General features: G+C 35.5%; 1 long non-coding RNA gene across 1 annotated transcript; it reads right to left on the reverse strand.

Annotated features, from left to right (window-relative positions):
- Nucleotides 1–1657: 1657 nt before the first annotated feature.
- LOC132711987 (uncharacterized) lies at nt 1658–19649 on the reverse strand. The gene is made up of 4 exons (XR_009622688.2): nt 19553–19649; nt 16200–16328; nt 3020–3091; nt 1658–2645 (listed from the first exon to the last, which is right to left on the reverse strand). It is a non-coding gene; the product is annotated as an uncharacterized LOC132711987 (long non-coding RNA).

Consider the following 19649-nt stretch of genomic DNA (forward strand, 5'->3'; position numbering starts at 1 on the left):
GCTGTGCCTATTTTCTGGTGTCAAAGAGTCCATTTTCTGACTATATCACTTTAAAAATGAAATAAGTATATCTTAGATCATTGAATATTTAACTGCCAGGTCTTTGTTAATTTTAAAGTAACAACTGCTTGGATTGACAAGCAATTAAGGACCATCTTACATTAAAAGTGTCCCTATACATCTTAGTTTTCACTGCCCAAATTCTCCAAAATGCCTACATTCAGACCACACTCAACTGCCAACTTCGGAGTCATCTTTAAGGACCCAGGATCTCATTTGTTTATGGGTTATCTAAGCCTGGTTATGATGGAGACTTTGGGAAGCTTTATCATAGTTGCCAAATCTCCCAAGTCTTTTTAGGCTCCATTGGTTTCACTTTGCCAGCATATATCTGGGTTGCAAAGGGGATGTCAGTTGACGTCAGATGTGGCGTTTTGTTGCCTTCGTTCTATATTGCACCGACCAGCAATTGCCACTCTTTTGTTACCTTATGCACTTTTCTCATTTTATCTTTTTCAGCATCCCCTTTCTTTTTCTCCTTTGACTCTTCTATTCTTTCATGTCTCCTTAGCTTCTATTTCAGCTGAGACAGTGGTGAAATCTAAAATTTGTTACTACCGGTTCTGTGGGCGTGGTTTGGTGGGGGGGTAATGGGACTGGGTGAGCGTGGCCAATTTTTTTTAACTTTTAAAACCATTTTTTACATGTAAAACCATGTAAAAAATGCTTTCAAAAGGCTCTGACGATCCCAGCTGAGTTGCCTGATCATCAGAGGGTTTTTAAAAAACCCTCTGCCGATCAGGCAACTCAGCTGGGATCGTCAGAGCTTGGATCGTCAGAGCCATTTAAAAGAAAAAACTTTTTTTCTTTTAAATGGCTCTGACGATCCAAGCTGAGTTGCCTGATTGGCAGGCAACTCAGCTGGGATCGTCAGAGCCTGGCTCATCAGAGCTTGGCTCGTCAGAGGCATTTAAAAGAAAAAAAACCTCTGATGATTGCGCGGCTCAGCTGGGCATGGGGGGCGGGGCAGGGATTTTTGCTACCGGTTCTCCGAACTGCCTGCCGCCATCGCTACCTACTCGCCTGAGTCAGTCTGAACCGGGAGCATTTCACCCCTGCGCTGAGACCTTAAAAGGGGGCCAGTTCCCCAAATAAGGTAAGGGCTAGGCCCTTAAAGGTATTAAAGAGAAACACAGTTTTTTCCATCAACTCATGACATTTCTTTGTTGCTATTTTACTTCCGATTTTAGCATTCCATTCTCCTATAGTCAATATGAAATGGCTTAGAATTTTTATTGGTGAATTTTATGGGTAAGGGGTTTTAAATTGGGGAAAGCCATTGGATTTAATTTTGTTTTAAATGCATTTTAATGTTTGTATTGGATGTTTCTTAATCTTGGCTGTTCACCGCCCCGAGTCCTTCGGGAGAGGGGGCGGTATAAAAATTTTAAAAATAAATAAAATAATAAATAATGAAGTCTTGGTTGTATCAATAAGATACTGCAGGTGGCTGTAGAATAGTGGTGAAATCCAAATTTTTTTACTACCAGTTCTGTGGGCGTGGCTTGGTGGGTGTGGTGTGGCTTGGTGGGCATGGTGTGGCTTGGTGGGCGTGGCAGGGGAAGGATACTGCAAAATCTCCATTCCCATCCCACTCCAGGGGAAGGATACTGCAAAATACCCATTCCTTCCCCACTCTGGGCCAGCCAGAGATGGTATTTGCCAGCCAAAATTTCCGCTACCAGTTCTCCAGAACCTGTCAGAACCTGCTGGATTTCACCACTGCTGTAGAACCATTCTGCATCTGTTTCCTCTGTATCTGTGATTGGAGCATTGATGTGGATCACCATAATAACGATTGGCTTGCACTGGGCTCTGAGATCATTCAATCATTTTGGGGCTTGTATCTGAGCTCTGTCTTTGAGACTCCTTTCTTAATAATGATGGCGATTCTATTTTTTTTCTATGATTTTCTTGTCTCCAGTGGGTTATCTTCTACTTTCCTTATACTAAATGATCCAGTGCAGTCCAGTCCAATAATGAATGTTCCTGATCAGTCTTGATACTTCTTCTCCAGGTACATCAGGCTTGTTTTGGTTTTCAGTTTTGACATTCCACAGATCATTAATTTAGATGTCCGTGTAGCATCAGACTTCTCTTTGCCTTTGGCCACAACAATAGCTGGATGTCTTCAGTGCAGCTACATCATATGCAGAAGCATTAGTTGTGATTGCCCTCTGCTTTTCCTCAGTAGCTTGTTGGATATCTTCTGGCTGGACAGAGGGGTTGTGTGAGTCAGCTTCCAGTGTTTCTGGGTAAAATACTGGAGTGAATTGTCATTTGACTCCAGTGGGTCATACTTGATTTGAAATACACTGAAACATGATGTACTTCATGCCATGTACATCCCCCAGGCCTGCTGGAAAAGTCAGAATTTAATAGATTTCCTAAAGCCATACTCCACTACAGAAGAATACTATTAAAAAAAAAAAAAGGAGCAGCAACTGAAAAGGCTTACCCCAAAGATTCCAGAAATCCTATGTGATCATATCAGGTAGATAAATAGAGATAATTGAATGAAAATGTTCCTGAAGATACTGATGTTCATGAAAGGCTTTAAATATAACAGCTTGATCTTTGAAGGTCTGTGAAGCAAAAGAAAACTGAAGTAGGCTCATAAGTACAGTTGCAGTTTCGCTTAGTGACTACTTCACTAGTCCCAACTGTTGTTACTAAATGAAAACTATTTCAATCTTGTCTGCATTAACTTTCAGCTTGGTCACCTTCATAATGGCAGTCTCTGTTTTCACAGCAACCCTTCAAGATTAATATAATGCAAATGCAATTATAATTTTAATCAAAATTATGAATGCAGAATATACATTTTATGCAGAAATCTATAACATCCTTGAGTATTTTTTTTCCAATATAGAAAGCATAACTAGCATCATCTTTAACAGGATAAGGTAAACCATAAATGTTAAAGGTACTTGTGTGGATTCCTTTTTAAAATCCATACCTCTAAAGAAACCTTCATTGGGGTCATTTAGATTTTCTTTCTGTATCCATGCAAGCTGCTAGTCAGAACTGTCTGTATGCAGGAGAAAGATAAAAATTTCAATTAGGGTGAGTGCTGTCATAAGCAAGCTTCATGAGAAGGCTGGAGATAATATGCATTACATATTGATGCCTATCAGCACAGGGAACATAGCCATGTTTTATTCTGTGCCCCTTTTGTAGGTCTTGCAGTAACAGTGCCCAATAAAGGCCTAATCATATTAATTTATGCCCCTATCAATTATGCATTCAGATTCCCCTGATAGCTTGTCAGTTTTTATTCACAATTTTCTTAAAAAATACGCCTCTTACAGTTACTGAGCAAATAGTATGACTGTCAAAAAGTAAGATTTAAAGAATATTACTTAAAAGGGGTGGTTTTTTAAATTTATAAATCTTCTATTATATGTCATGCATTTGTTAACTTTAAAACAGGTGACAGAACAGGGACAGTTAATGTGTTAAGGAGGTTTTTTGGGATGTAAGAATGAAACATATTTCTTTCATTTTAGGCTTTTGCTGGGTCTTTTTTAAATATTCAATTTTTCATAAAACCAAAATGTTTTGGGATCTTCAAAGTTTCTATTTCTCAGTTGTTGAACATTAATTGATATTTTAAGAATATAAATAATTCAATAATTATATTATGATCAGACCTAGTTTCTTGTACAAAAGTTAATAGGGATGATTTTTGTCACAAATCAGAAATTCAAACCACAATAGACCAGTTGGATCTGGATCCAGAAGAAAGAGATGCCAATACATATACTACAAATGGTGCTTCTTAAATTGGGTTATTGTGGCTGATTAACTTTCAAAGAAATCATAAGCAACCATTTTAGTTTCTGAAAATAATTTTATATAAACCAGGGGTGGGGAACCATGGCTCTTTTATGACTTGTGGACTTCAACTCCCAGAATTCTTGAGCCATATTCCTAATCATCATATGTATTAACTGTTAATACTGCTTTAAAAAACATGGAATATACCAATTGATAGTTTTCTTCAGTATTCTAGGATTCCTGAAGCTGAATGGAAATGACAGAAAACTAATCTGATTGGCTGGTTGAAATGACATCACGGCTATAATCTGTCTTCAACAGAGGCATTTTTTTGTAAATCAAGCTATTAATCTTTAGGATTGGGAATAATGTATATCAGTTATTTTACACATAATAAAATACAAGATTTTTTTTTTTCTAAATCAGTGGCCAGGTATGTTATCACAGCTCAAAAACTCGAGTAGTTCCCAAAGATGACGGAAATTCCATCCAGTCCCCAGCTCTGTGTGAATATTCAGTTTGCAGATTCTCTTCAAAAGCAGTTTGATTGTGTTTCCAAAGTGAACTAATTCTTTGAATGGAATCAGAAAATCAATTCAGACTGTTAAACTGAAGCCTCCAAACCAATTCAGACAATTTTGGACATTTCCATGCATGAACTAATGTTGTTTTTGCTTTATCTGTTAACAATAGTAAACTCTTGATTTACAAGACTTCAATTTAGCAAACATCAGTGCATTTAATGGATATTTGGTTCTAATAGACATGCTTTCTTCGCATTAATTGATTAAAGTGAGGGCTTATTGAATCATAAAGGTAAAGGTTCCCCTCGCACATATGTGCTAGCCGTTCCTGACTCTAGGGGGCGGTGCTGATCTCTGTTTCAAAGCCGAAGAGCCAGCGCTGTCCGAAGATGTCTCCGTGGTCATGTGGCCGGCATGACTAAACACCAAAGATGCACAGAACGCTGTTACCTTCCCATCAAAGATGGTCCCTATTTTTCTACTTGCATATTTTTACGTGCTTTTGAACTGCTAGATTGGCAGAAGCTGGGACAAGTAATGGGAGCTCACCCCATTACCCGGCACTAGGGATTCGGACCACTGATCTGCCAACCTTTTGATCGACAAGCGCAACATCTTAGACTGAGCCGCCGCATCCCTTTTATATTGATCTGATTTGATTATCCAATTTGAATAAGTAAAAATACAAACTAAAAAATGCTTACAATCTAGTGTAAATTCATTTGTTTAATTTATAAGAATTGCATTATAATATTTTTATATGAATGATCTGAAGATTTTTAGATCAGACTTATCACAGGTGTGAATATATTTGTGTTTGACACTAGCAGTTTGTTTGAAGTTTTTATATGCATATAGGGAAGAAATTGTTCCATTATTTGTAAATCTAAGCAAAATTTAGATAATATCTCTTCTCTTATGCATGCTGAACTAAAAATGATTATGTCAGATCTTAGAGTATCATAAGCTTCTCATCAAAAGTATTCATTCTACCACTTTGTCTTGCACATTTTCCCATGTTCAAAGACAATCTATTGAAAAATTAATAGCTCACAATGAACACATCTGCCATTAATTTATCCAATTGCCATTTAAATCTATCAACGTGGTCATCAATTTTTGTGAACTCCTCAGGTTGGTTATATGTTTATATTATAATAATACATTATAATTTTTTATGTTCCAAAATTTCTTCCAATAAACTTCACTGGATAACTATTGGCCCTGGTACTTTTTTCAAGCTAAAGAATCCCAAATGTTCAAACCATTGCTTATATAGAATGGGCACACAATCCAGAAACACACAAATTTGACCACCAAAATTATGTAAACTCTTCCAGGTGCAAATGTAACACAGATTAATGTTGAATAGATATCTTCACTAAGATACCCAAAATGATCCTTCAACTTTTTTCTTGGTTAGTGATATTTAATTACATCACTGTATAGGTGAACTTAGTATTTTCTATCTCAATGTACATCACTTTACACTAACTGAAACGGAATCCCATTTGGCATTTCATTGAACATTTATCTATTTTGAAGAGATCCTTCTGAAGTTCTTTATATTTACATTTGTTGTTTGGCAGCCAGAATATACACCAACATTTGCAAATGTGGCCAACATAAAGATCCCAACATTAACCCACAAAAAATTTTAGCATTAAAAAAACGCTCCCTTTTTATGACTCTGTAATTCCTTAATTTGGGGTGACTGGATGGAGCTGAGTGTTTACTGGCTGGATGTCTTTGCTGTTGCCTCACAAAGTTCGCAGCAGATATTTTTTCTTTGTGTCCTCAGATAGAACCATCTACCACTACCTAGGATTGAATTCTCAACATATTTCAACTTATTCTGGTTTTTATTTTTTCAAGAGCATTAAAATATTTGTATTTCATCACATCCATTTTCTGAGATATGCCCCTTCTTCCTTGCCATGGGTAAAGTTATAGCTGTGCTTCCAATATCACTTCCAGAAATTGCAGTGGATAAATCAGTGTGGTTCTTTTATAAATGACGATTTCACTATATATTTATTTCTCCAAACTTGCCTCTTATCTTTCTTTTTATTTATTCATTTGATTTTAATGAAAGCATAAGGGGCATGTGCAAACCTGCCTATTGGGATAGTAGATGTTCAGCCCAATGAACATGATAACAGCCATAAAATGACATACCTTGGCCAGAACAAATAAAAACTTTTGACAACTTCTGGCAAGGAGAAATGTGCCAGTTAATGGTGCCTCCAGGTAGCTTTAGCATATATGACTGGCAATTGTAACACAGTATCTCTCAGTGCACTTGGCAGCATTATAAGGATCACAGTCTAGCAAGGATGAACAGTTTAGCCAATGTATGGATTTCTCTTTTACATTTGGCATAGATATCTTTCTGCTTCACCTTTTGTTTTCTGTCAGAAGAATATTTATTGTAGCAATGTGCAGTGCAATCCAGCTCTTCATTTATGTTTGAGTTCCCTTCTTATTGTATTTCATGGTATTAATGGAGTACACATTTCTCTCTGCACCTCTGCCTTTTTAAAGATCTCCATTCAAGACTACAGTGCCCTTGGGCTACTGGTAATGTTTAATAACTTTCTACACTGGTAGTTCTTTCTTTGTCATTACACCAAGGCTTTTCTTACTTTAGTATATAAAGATCTTAAGTGTTCGCCTTGACTAGTGGCCCACACATTATATAGCAGTATCATCAAGATTATATAGAAAATCTCTATCTTTTTAACTGTTACAATGGATGTCTTAGCAAGAGCCACCTGAGGGGGAAAAAAACAGAACTGGGAAAGTTGAGCTACTTTTTCTCAAATATCGCTACATCAAAATGTTATTTAAAATAAAATGTTAGTGGCTATCATTCTATCAAAATTATCATAAAGGTTTATTTACCATTTTAACAGAATCTTGATATAGGTAGCAATTAATAGCCCTTTACATATATAGCAGAAATGGAAATAAAACACTTCATTTTTTTTAAGAAATGCACATCCATCTATAGCGTTCAGAAAAACTTAATTACATTATTGACCTGATTTATAACAAACAATAAGCTAGTACCACTCTGGACATCTTCACGCAAAGACTTACCATCCATTCAAAATCAGTTCTAGGCCTGTCTGATGAAATGGCCTGTGTGGTAGTGACTCTTAGAGACAGAGAGGTGGGGAACCAACTAGCAAGTAACAGACTAGATTTAATTTCAAGAGTGATCTCTTTGATAACAAACATAGCTGACTTTTCCTTCTTCTATGCTGAACCCTATAGACAACCTGTTCTACCATTATTGGAAACTCATGTCTTGTTACACTTCTGTGATTCTAGGCTGCAATTGTGCTAGCAAATTTTTCAGTCGGAAAGGTAGTTCAATTGTTTGTCAGTTTCCCCACTAACAAAACTACTGGGAGCTTTGGATAGGCCACCAGACAAAAGTACTCAGTGTAAACTAAGGGTGTATATAAGATGCTGCACATGATTTAAATTATTTCCCTTTAGCTTGGAGTGGGCATGGAAGTCTTTTGTTACCTCAGGATCAGACAGTGGTTTTCATTTCTTGTTCTGTGTTTCTAAACTAGAAGAAGTAAAGATGTTATGCCTTCAAGCTGCTTTTGAGAGTTTGGGGAGGAAAGTGAAGAAAAAATCTCTGGGTGTCTTTCACAGGTTAAAGTATATGACTTTGTTGTACAGAATCAAGTAACACTTCTATTAGATATTTAAATTAATATCTGAAGTTAACCTAAATAAGATTTGAAAAGTGCACTGGATTATTTATATAAAAAAAATGATTTGCTAGATGAGATTTGGATTTCAGATCTCATTCTTCTTTCTAATTCCAGAAAGGTAGTAAAATATATAGGGACAGATATCCAGACACACTTTTCCTTTGACATGTGCATGGATATGGTACATTTGAAAGGGAGAGAATATATTATTAGGTATTGTCCACAAAATTCTTCTAATAAACTGTGGAATAGGAAATAGTAACTCCTTTGTAAGGCAGTTTTACTTTAAATTATTGTATAGGTATAGGTTTAGTACAGGTTCATCCTTTAGTTTTTCTTTGCCATGACCTAATATATATAGAGAGAATTGTATTGTATCATATGCCTGAAACTATTTACTGTATTGAAGTACTGCATAGAAAATGAATAAATCATACAAAGGCCTAAGTGAAATTACATCTTTGACATACTTTACCCTATCTTTACATGCTGACCTTGTTTATATTTTCTGAATCAGTGTAGAGAGTTGTTGAGTTGGTCAATAATCTAATCCAGCCATCAATAAAACACATTTTCTTGTTTATTAATATGTGATTAAAATGTATATGATAAAAATATATTGACTGCAAGCAGAGTTTGCATGACAAGAACAATTATGCCTTCCAAACTTAATCACTACATGAGTCCTTTAACCCAGTGAATGTCAATAGTCTATTTATGAATAACTAAGGGAGGGGAGAATGTTATAAGTACAATATTAGGATTTTCCTATGTTTGTTTGTATTTCATTTACTATTTGAACTTTTATAAATCTCCAAACTACAACAGTCAGCAGATAAATGTCTAATCTTAAATTTATATTTGGTTCTGTGATAAAACTAAAAATATATGATGGTGATATAATGGCTGATTACACTGTCAACCAGATTTTAAAACTGGATTTTGCATTTTGACCATCTATCCAGTCTTTCCCAAGAATCAGGGATAAGAAGAAGTTGTTGTTTAATAATATTAAAGGTCTTAACAAAGGATGTAAGTAATTCCATTACTATTTGACAATCTTTATGTTCTGTGATTTTCTCCAGTACTTTATCTTTATTCTGCTGTCTCCGGGTATTGCAATGACCACTATCCAGACTTTTCTCTCTTTATTGTTAAAAATTATTAAGTCTGGTTGTTGTGTGGCAGATACTTGTCCGTTTGAATTTTTAAGTCCCAGAGCATTTAGTTTCTTCATTTTCTATTACTTTCTCTATATTGTATTCCAGCCAGTTCTTGCTTTCAGGCAAGTGGTATTTCTACTAGCATATAGTATTTCAACTCAAGGCACCATTATTGCTAGTTTGTTGCTTGTAGTCAAGATTTGTGATCTTCTTGCAGCAACTAACTATGGGGTGCATTGTTTCTTCAGTTTCTTTGCAGAGGCAACATTTGCTGGCTGTTGTTTTTTTAATTCTGGCTTTTATGCATTTGTTCTTAAGGTTTGGTCATTCCAAAAGTACTTTTTTTTCTTTTTCCCAAAAGACAACTGGACTTTCTTGTTTTGTTTTGTTTTTTTGAAAATGTTTCACTTCTTACCCAAGAAACTTCTTCAGTTCTAATTGAACTGGTGGGAAATGAAATGATTTATATTCTTTGCAGCCATCCAGTAGTTAGCATTCTGATTCTTTGTAGTCATCCAATCATTAGCACTTCTGAGAGTCCTTAAGGCCACTTGGGGATTTATCTGTATCCTAAGAATCACCTGAATCAGAGTGCAAATGCATGTGGAGCCTTCTTGGAACTGCTGAAAGACCTGTATTGTAAACAGGAGATAGGTGGCCTCATATTCCCTCCCACCCTCTATGTTGAGGGAAGGTTGTTCAGTTTTAATATAGATACAGTAGCCTCTTTGATTCCTCTTTCAAACCAGTGGTCCTCTCTGTCCAAAATGTGAACCTTGCTGTCTTCAAATGATCTTTGTCTTTCAGCTTTGTGTTCTGCTTTGTGTTTGTGAAGTGGTTGTTTTGCCTTAGGATGATCTTTAAATCTGAGCAATACTGTAAGAAAGAAGTACTATAGTACATTAGAATCTAAATATTTGTAATATTTAAAGATTTGGTATATAAGTCACAACAGGTGCTATAATCAGAAATGGCATTTAGAATGGCATATAGCAGTGTTGGCGAAAAGGGAGCGCAAGTGCATGCGCCGGGGGGGGGGAGCACCGGAAACCAGAAGAGCAGTTTCCCGGCATGCATGTGCGCCTGGAAGCTGAGCTTCCAGTTTCTGGCATACATGCACGTGCGAAGACCAGCTGGCCGGTGCATGCACATACCGGAACTGGAAGAGCAACGGGCGACTGCTGGCATGGCCAGAGACATGGCTCTGCGTGCCACTTCCAGCATGCGTGCCATAGGTTTGCCATCACGGGCATATAATATGTCTGCTACACTCTTGAACAGCAGCCTACCACACAATAAAGTGTGCACTTTAAAGTGTGCACTACACTTGTAACTCTAATGGTTGCAGTTAAAGTACTGTAGTTTCCAGTGCTTATACTCAATGGTCTGTCCCTAGCAGTATCTATAAATATATTCATTGAATGTAATGTCTTACTGAAAGAGGGAGTATCAATCTAACCATTTTAAAAGACAGAGCAAAGAGATAAAATTTATTCAAAAACTTAAAGAGCTGCCCTCACAAGGAAATTATCATGACATATGTCTGATATGTTAATTGCAAACTAACATTTATCTGCTTGTCTAGTGAACGAGGACATTCCTAACAGTATGTTTTGTTCTAATCGCTAATTCACTGACATATTTTAAAATATTAGAACTTTGTATCATTTTTAGTACATTTTATGAATCCTATTAGAGATTTGAATGGTAGATCTTTAATTTCTTATTAGTAAAACAAGTTCAATTATTTCATGTTTTATTTTTCTCTACTGCTTTTGACATTTGTGATATCTCATGTTTTGTTAAGACATAATATTTGATTAAACAATACTAGGTTATCAATAATTGAAAATGTTAGTATTAACTCCCTAAGGCTATTCTTTCAACATTACTTAATATAAATACAATAAAAATACTTAAAGCACAGCACAGACTTGCCTCTATTGAAATCAGTATCATCAGAGATTTTTAAACATATATATTTTACTTCATCATTGCCTTGCCTTTTCAAATAGCCATATGTCTCAATAGGCTTGTACAAAACCATTATTTTAACACTTTCCACTTTCATCTTTATCAAATCTGTACTAAAGTATCATTTTTGGCTATTTATATAGAGTGCATGTGTATAATGATATAAAAGCACTTGAAAGCAGTATAGAATTGAAATATTTTTAGAATTCTCTTGTAAAGGAGAAAGAAAATGGCAAACCAGAAATGCAGGGCTTTCCCACAAATAGTGCTGTTCCTAATAATTTTTAACTTTACTACTTTTACTGGTGAAAGAGAAAACAGTGTTCTGGATGCTTCTTTTGAAGTTTTAGCAAGTATATATTCATATATTCAGTTTTTCTGATAGTGTGACTGCACAGTTTACATTGTTATTAGCAGTATAAATTTATCACAAAAGTGAATGGGCAGCCAATGTAATACTTAAGCACTATTAATAAAATGAAATTATAAATGGAAAAAATAAGTTTAATGATACAAAACTGATATAATAACCTAAGTATCTGGCTTCTACAGATGTTCTTGCTCCTATATTGTATGCTAACTGAGGCTTCCAGGTTATCTTTAAGGGCAAACCCTCACTGAATTTACAATTAGATTCAAATTCCATAATTCTAATATCTAATATCATAATTCTAATATCTTTTTCCCCCATTCATTTCCAGTGCTCAGTTTTCATAGTGTATTTTATAACATTTTTTAACTGTTCTAATCTTTGTTATCATAGAAGTATTCATATTTCTCATAATCTTATAATTGCTTTTCTCCCTAGGTTTAATCTCTTATTTACTTCTTCAATATACAATCCATCTTAAGCAAAAGAAAACAAATTATCACTTTCAGTTGTTTGCTGTAAACTATAAGTTAACTAAGTTTGCTGATTGATTTTACTTTTGTACTCTTTAGTATTTAACATTAATTCAGATTTTGCACTTCCCATTTTAAATGGCAATTGGTATCATCTTCATGTCAAATTGTTAGTGTTTCAACCTATAATTTTTTATTGTAGCTGACATCTTACATAAACTCCCTATACATTTTAAGTAAATGTGGGAACAACATACTGCACATGCTTATCTTACTCCCTTTCCAGTTCTGAACCACACTGTTTCCCCAAACATAGCTCTTACAGTAGTTCCTTATTAATTCTAAAGGTTACTGAGAATAATCAGATATTCTGGCACACCCATTAGTCTTAATATAGTCCCCATTCTGACATGATCTCTGCATTCAAAGTCAATAAATCAAAGGCACACTTTAAATTCTCTTGTTCCCTTCATCAGATGTTAGTTCTGGTCTCTGCCTTAAACCTGCCTCTTCATTTAGCAAACATTTCTCAATATATGGCTGTATTTTTCTTTATAAGATCTTGAGGGGGGGGGAAACTTTGCCAAAAACCAGTGGGCTGGTTTTGTGGTTTGTAAATTATCTTGCATCTCTCTTTTATGGTATTGGCATGTACCCAATCTTTATCAATTCCTAGCCCACACAATCTTGCTCTATATTTGTTGACATATAGTTATCAGCACTCTCACAGACTCCACTCCTACAGTTTTAAATAGTGCAACAGTGCAACCTTGCCATTGCTAGACTTTCATAGTTGACAACTTCATTTTGTACCAGTCTTTGTACAGTAATATTTATATATTGAATGCAGTCTTTCCAACTTCCTTTAATTCCATTTGCCTTTATTAGATCTTTTCTACTTTTGAATGCAGTCTTTCCAACTTCCTTTAATTCCATTTGCCTTTATTAGATCTTTTCTACTTTTATTTATAAATGTTCCACTTTAGCAGTAATTTACTGTGATTTTTCTTATCTGAAAATGACCTGTGGGGTTTCTTTTTTGTGATTTTTATTGTTATTTTTCTCTTTTAATTGCTGTTCTTGATTGAACTTTATTTCTTCATCCTTTCTTACCGGATGGCAGAAGTCTGTGTTCAGTTTTTATATATCCTTCTTGTTGCCGAAGGCTTCCATCCTTTATCTGTTTTTGGCTATTGCTGATACATTGTCTGAAAGCAACTTGGATTTTATTCTCTTTGAAATTTTGACAATATTTTTTCTTCTTTTATCCATTTCCATAGTTCCTTGGGTTCTCTCACATAAGTTAAATATACTGAATCTATTCCTTAGATTGATTTTATATTCTAATTATATAGCCTCTAAGTCTCATTAATCTACTATGTTTAACCTATATTTTTAGTGCCAGCAGTTCATTGTCTGTTTTACAATCTGCATCTGGAAGAAACTCATCTGATTGGATGCTACCTTTACAACATCTGTTTTCTGTTCTATAGCCATTTTTTTCCTGATATTTTAAGTACAGCGAGGTCTACGTGTAGAATCTGAATTTACATAATTTGAAACAGTTGTTTGCAAGGACATTTTCTGTAAGATTCTCTTAATTTATCTCCTGCAATACAGCATTTAACCAGTCCAAATGAGATTTAGTAAATGACTTCTACCACTGCATCTGTAGTTAATATATATACCTATGCAACATTGATAGTCAGTGAATATGTGCAAATTTTAAAAGACACGATATTGTAAGTTACTTGGTTATAGCCAGTGGTGGGATTCAACTAATTTAACAACCGGATCTTTGCCCTAATGATTTCTTCCAACAACCAGTTCACCAAACTGCTGAGAAATTTAACAAGCGGTTCTCCCAAAGGGTACGAAATGGCTGAATCCCACCACTGGTTATAGCTAAGCCCTTCCATGGAGTCCAGACAAGGAATAAAAACCATCAGTTTCATGAGTCTTCCACAAACCACACTGCCCTTAATTTGAGGTTACAGTAATAAGTTTGAAATCACTTATCCCTTTATTTTTACTTTTCAGAAACCTAGGGAAGGTAGCTTCTCAGGCCCCTTTTGCTTCTGTGGCTGAAGTTACTGTTTACATGATAGTTGTCTATCATGTGGCCCTTTGCCCTGTCTCCCAAAGTCATTCCCACATACCATTATATCATTTATTTAGTTAGTTATTTAGCCATTTTTTGAACATCCTTGTTATTCTATTCCTTCAAATGTTCTCATGCCCTGAAAATATCATGTAATTACCTGAGTTAAACTGACCCATCTTGGTCCATCTAACTTTACCTATCCCTGAAACATCTAACTTAATATGCTTTATTTCTGCTTTTAAAATGTTTTCCTTGGATCATTAATATTGTATTCCATACTTCAATTGTATGCACCTTTGTAAAATAAGAAATTCCTCTATCAATACTGGCCTCAACAGGGATCAGATTTTCTTATAACTTTGGTCTGGCAATATAATCATTTCCAAATCTACTTGTGAATGTAATAGTAACTAGAGGGACAGTTTTCACCCCATGGGTCCTTATTTTTGGGATTCAAACATGTCTAAATGATTTAACCATGTCCTTACAACATGCCTTAAGAACAACAGAGAAGCAATTTGTTTCTCAATATCAACTTCACTGTAGTTTATTGTTAGCTTCATTAAGTCATTTTGAACTGGCCAGCAAGAATAACGCTACTACCACATCAAAGTTGCCATCCCTTGGAATTCCACACTGATTGCATTACAAGTAATCAAACCTGAATATAAATGTGCCATTGATGCAAGATGTGTCTCTTTCAGGAAGAACAGGCACAATTGATTAAAAGCCTGGGTGCTAATATTACCCATGCTTACAATAAAGATATTAATGCTTAGAGTACTTTTAAACTGACCTTTTAGAGTGAACTCCACTTCTCTTAAATTATAAACCATATTCTACAATCAAAGATTTGCCATTCAATTTAGTCTGGATTAAATTTGTTTGTTTGCCCTCATCCACCTTGTGATTGCCCCTATATATAGTTCAGCAGTTCTTCTAAGTTCTTTAAATTATTAGCAGCTTTTGTGTAATACTTGAGTCTGTTTCATTTCACCCAATAGTTTTATGTAGATGCTTAACTGGGTAACAGATAAGATTGAAATATAGTGTTTTCTAAGGGCTAAAAAGTGAGTAAAGAAATATCTGGGTACCAATAGCCCCCAAATCCAGTCTCAGAAGCATCTATATTTGTCTCTGAAAGATGTAGGAGATATTTCTTCTCTCCCTATTGTAAGTTTTCAATGAAAATGTCCTTGGCAGTTTCTCTCTCAAAGCTTGCTGGAACCCTAGATTCCAGAATGGAATAGGTTCATCATTCCTCAAGATTGTACTGAAAAATACATCACGATCTCCGGAACGTTTAAAAGTTTAAAATTTTTTATTTTAAACGTTCCGGAGATCGTTATGTCTATCGCCTCTTATATATATGTATATGTATATGTATATGTATATGTATATATATGTATATATATACATATATATACATACACACACACACACACACATATATATTTGTGTGTATAGTTAATATTTCGGGTTTCTTCCCGTGTAATTGTGGATATATCCCTAAAAGGGTAGAAGCGACGTTTCGACAGAATCCCTTTTAGGGATATATCCACAATTACACGGGAAGAAACCCAAAATATTAACTATACACACATACATATCCGTGAAAACTTACATATATATGCATATTAACTATACACACATACATACCCGTGAAAACTTATATATATATGTGTGTGTGTGTGTGTGTGTGTGTGTGTGTGTTTCTTTTTCATAGGCTTTTATGTGCATATTCTTTCTAGCCAGGTTTTACCTACGTAAGCTAAGATGTTCTACAGCTCTAGTTCTGTGAAATCTCATTCACAAGTTTCTGGGCTTTTTGTATCTTGCTGACAAACAGCAACTCTATGCTGCAGCACAATATATATATATTGATTTAATTTATATGCCGCCCTTCTCCGGAGATTCAGGGCGGCTTACAATGCGTTAAGCAATGGTCTTCATACTTTTGTATATTTATACAAAGTCAGCTTATTGCCCCCACAATCCGGGTCCTCATTTTACCTACCTTAGAAAGGATGGAAGGCTTAGTCAACCTTGAGCCTGGTGAAATTTGAACTTGCAGTAATTGCTGGCAGCTGATGTTAATAACAGTGCTTTAGTCTGCTGCGCCACCAGGGCCCTTTTTTAAGCATATCTATATGATAAAAATGTTCAATATTGTACTTCCTGGATATATGCATTTTTATAGGAAAGCAATAAAGATATGGGTAAAATTTAAAAAGTTGAAAAGAAAACAAAGTATTTTAATCTAAAGCTATGCCTTGTATTGATGCATGAACATTTGGCAATAAAGCAAATATGTTCAGCTGAGACAAAATTTGCGTTCTAAGAATGGCAAGACACTGATCTAACAGGAGGCCTGTGATGCAATGTAACTTTGGGACTCCATGGAAAACAGATGCTTCTCCTAGATGACTAGTTTAATCAGAGCTGCTGACTTTATAGTGTTTTCAAAACCCTTTGCCAAAGATGAATTTCCTGGTGTGGCTGAACTGCAGGTGCTAAAGGCCTGGAGTGGACAGGCTGTCTAAAGAACTTCATGCCACTGTCTCAAAAACGAGCTAACTGCTGACAATAATTGATGAGCCAGAGCAATGCAGCAGAGGGTACACGTTAGAAATACCCACAATAACAACAAATGCCTATGTTTTTAAATGTGCAGCTATTTTCAGCAACAAAGGGCTTCCCAAATCAAACTGCTGACTCTTTTTTTTTTCTTGTCATGAAAACACTTCAGCATACCTCTTAATAACCTGAAGTAAATCAAATGGGGGATCAGCTGGAGCTTAACAGCACTTGTCTCTCCTTGGATATCAGGTGTGTTTACTCTGTTTCTCTGGCAGATTAATTTATGATCTCTGGTGAGTTTGTGCCCCTAAAACCTGCAATATTAGGGTGATCCTGGAATTTTCCTGTACAGAGACTTACAAAGACAGATCCCTAATTTGTGCCATGGATCTGAATGTAACTGTACATTACTTGTGAAAAAGAGGATAGGTTATATTTCTGATGAGGGGGGAGAGGGGGGAGGGAGGGAGACAGATCAAGAGAGATCTGTTCTCTTTTCTCTCTCTTCTTCTACTTTATTATGTAAATATGTATTACACCTAACAATTTACAATTTGGCAGTGGCACAAAAGAAAAAATTGAAATAAATAAAACACAGATTTTATATATAAAAGAACAAGTATAATCCTTTACGATGTTTGGAATCTATGGTCAAGTTATCACCACAAGAATCTTATTACACCAACAATTGATTAATTCTGCATCTTAATACTATGACAAATATATGGCTTGCAATAGTATTGTGGTGTGCAGATAAACCTCTAGGTAGATGAAAGGGGGTGATAATCACACATTTCTAATGAAGTAGAAGCCTTTATTACTTATTACCTCCAAGAACAGTTACTATTTAACTCCCGAGTTATACACTCCAATAACTAGTTGTGATTTGGAATGTGCTTCGGCTGCTTAGGTAATGTGGATAAAAACAAAAAGACAATAAAAATCTGTCTAGGGAAGTATAGGGTAAAGCTGCTGCTGCAAAAAAACCCCTGCTGGTTCCAAGAAAGGCTTTTACTTAGCATTGTGTTGCTTGCCCCACAAAAATGGGCATAAAGGTTTTACTTTTCAGGTTGGGGATGAATTGGCAGTAGGGTTCAAAAAAGGAATGTGGAGTGACAAACAAATTCCACCTCTCCCTTAGGGTAAAGCTAGCCAGCGTGCTGCACATAAATTAACTAATAAATTGCAATCTGCTAATCTTTCCGCTGCTTTCCCTCATGTTGTTGAATCTAAGCTGTATGTATGTTTGTGTGTGTGTAAACAAGCTTGACCAGAAGAACAATACAGCTAGAGCAGGAATGAAGTATAGCCATAGAGATTGTCCTTGCCTCTTACTTTGGCTGGACAGGCAGACCTCAAGGACAGACCTTCTGTCAATTTATGGAGCTTTAGTGCAGAGAAGTGTTGAAGAAATTACTAAAAGTCCTGTCCGATTTTATAAGTTTTCTGTAATTCTTTGCTGCCATCTAGTAGTCATCCAGAATTTTGCAGCCCAGATATAGTCCTAATCTTGATCCAACTTTGGGGTCATTATACTTGGCAAAGAGGCTGCTGTTCCAAGCCCTCTTCTTTGAGTATAAATTCCATATGAATTTGTTGGGAACTGTGTAACATTAGGACATAATTTAGGACTTGAGTCTCAACCAATTATCCAATACAAAACCTTTTTTTTTTTTTGTTTAAGTGAATATATGAGACAAAGGATAATATACATGGAACCCTTTTCAATGTATTTTACTGTTCTCAGATCAGATAAAGATGAGTGGGACTTATACATATTTGATATGCAGATGTTCCTCAAGTCAAGGTGATTTCAAAAACTGAGTTGCACATAATCCCTAGTGCACTTAATAACTGGATTTACAATTATTTGTTAATTGTAAATAATAACATAATTATTGGGGTTTTTAAAATGCAGTAATGCACATAAAATCATTACTTCTCTCCCCTCCCTTTCTTGATCTTTCTAAATTACATCCAATTCTATCTTCAAAGAAGGTTATTATATAAAGTTTAAATTCTATCTTTGAAGAATACCTTATTCCATTATCTGTCTGGCCCTCAAAACATACCATATACACACATATATTAAGTAGTAATTTGGATTCTTTTCTTTAGGACTCAAGCTCTTAGCTGTGGGTTTTCCTACCATTTCCCACACCATGTATATTAAACAGCCAAGAACATTGGCCTGTTCCTTGAAAGTGACCTGAGACTTCACTCAAATAATTTTGTTGCATGGTGTCAAAATTGTTACATGTTAATACATCTCTCCTTCTCTTTTTCTATTTTAAACCTTCCTAAGGATCCCTGCAACAATTTTAAAAGCAATGTAACAAGGTACAAGAAGAAAAGGAAGATTAAAATTGTGGATAACTTGCACAGGACTTCCTTTTGTATTTTATCATTAGGATCCTATTTTTGTGAATTGATGATGTGTCTCAAAATTTTTCTGGGGACAGGTATACAGAATTATGCCTTCTCTTTCTGTATCAGGCAAATCAGTCTCAGTAATGAGGAACCCAAGCAGGACTATGCTAACTAACAAATACAGAAATACTGTGCTCAATGCTAATCTTTTGAAATAAGAAACAGAGAAGAGGTCAACAATCCTATTCTTCATGTCAGCCGCATCAAAGCATCCAAGATACCTCTCCCCTCCCTCTCCCAATATCTTCTACCTAGCTGCTGATTCTTGCTCAGAAGACAAACCAATTACTTCCCAGAAATGGCATAATCCAAATGCACAGCGGAGCTAGTTTAGAGTCCTTAAAATGACATTCCAATTACCTCCTAGTCCCACTTCTCTGGCTTGGCTTCCTGGACAATTATCCTCGCAGTAATAATCTGAAGGCAAGACTTCTGCAGCATGGAAGGATCTTTCAGA

The sequence above is a fragment of the Pantherophis guttatus genome, chromosome 1 (assembly GCF_059756535.1).
Source record: "Pantherophis guttatus breed Tessera chromosome 1, ASM5975653v1, whole genome shotgun sequence".
NCBI classification, from domain to species: domain Eukaryota; kingdom Metazoa; phylum Chordata; class Lepidosauria; order Squamata; family Colubridae; genus Pantherophis; species Pantherophis guttatus.